Consider the following 1386-nt stretch of genomic DNA (forward strand, 5'->3'; position numbering starts at 1 on the left):
TCCAAAGCAGAGGGGGGGAGGGTGAAAATAGAGAGGTGAAGGGGGGAGGTAAGGTGTTAATCATAGGGTTACACAGTTCAATGGATGGGTGGGATGAACGAAATGGGAAGGATCTTTTGTGAAGAACAATGCTTTCAAGCTTTGTAAATAAATCAGAGTAGGAAAAAAAAACCACTGACAAACCAACAATCTGGGGGTGGGGAAGATAGGGAAGAAAATGTGCAACAATGAATGAATGATTGAACGGAAATCTAAGTTTTCTGTAAACTTTAGTCTAAGTAGCAATTAAAAAGTAATTAAAAAAGCTTCCAGAGAGGTGTAATCTTTGTGTTAGATGTACAACATGAGATCAGAGCTCTCTCAAAAGCACAGCTGTTGTTAGTTACCAAAAAGTTGACTACAACTCATAGTGACCCTAAGAAAAAGACTGGAACCTTACCCTGCCCTGAAGCATTCTACTAATCTTTACTGTTTATACCCATTGTTATAGCAAAGGTGTTACTCTCTCTTTGAATATCTTCCTCTGTTTTCCTGACCCTCTATGTTTCCTAGAATTGGCCTCTCTTAATAACATGTCCAAAGTATGTGAGATAAAGCATCACTGTCCTTGCTTCTATGGATCACTGTGGTGACCTTTCTCCCAAGATAGGTTTGATGGTTCCTTTTTGGTAGTCAATGGTATATTCAATACTCTTTGACAACACCATAGTTGAGAGGCAAAGATCCTTCCTTAGTCTCAATTATTTATTATACCATTTTGTAAAAGCTGAAGTTGTCAAGGATTTCATTTCACTTCAATCCACAATCAATACTCAAGAAAACAACAGTCAATCAATCAATCAAGTGATCAATTAATCACTCAATCAGTTTATGGCACTCTGCAGTCTCCTGATAAGAAGATTAATGCCCTGGTAATACAACTATCTGAGGAATTTACTGTTTCAGTTATTTTTGGATAATCTTCAGCAAGATTTTGCTTGTGTGTGATATGAGTGATACTGTATGATAAATTTCATAGTAAGGTCATCTTTTTTGGAATGGTAATAAATATGAATTCCTTCCAGTCAGTTGGCTAGTTAGTTGTCTTCCAGATATCTTGATACAACATGGTGAGTACATCCAGGGTAGTATCTGTTTGTTGAAATATGTCAATTGGTAGTCAATAAATTTCTGGGGCTTGGTTTTCTCTTGCCAAGTCCTTCAGAGAAACCTGAAATTCCACCTTCGTCAAGCATGCAGTCCTCAGAAACAGAGCAGGGGAACACTGTATGGTTAAAAGTCAGGAAGGGAGTGCATCAGGGATGTGTCCTGTATCTATACCTTTTCAATCTATATGCAATACAGATCACTTGAGAGGCTGGGATGGTATTATGAGGAAGAATGTGG

This window comes from Elephantulus edwardii, unplaced genomic scaffold, assembly GCF_000299155.1.
Source record: "Elephantulus edwardii isolate Elephantulus edwardi_28Jun2011 unplaced genomic scaffold, EleEdw1.0 scaffold00167, whole genome shotgun sequence".
Classification (NCBI taxonomy): Eukaryota; Metazoa; Chordata; class Mammalia; order Macroscelidea; family Macroscelididae; genus Elephantulus; species Elephantulus edwardii.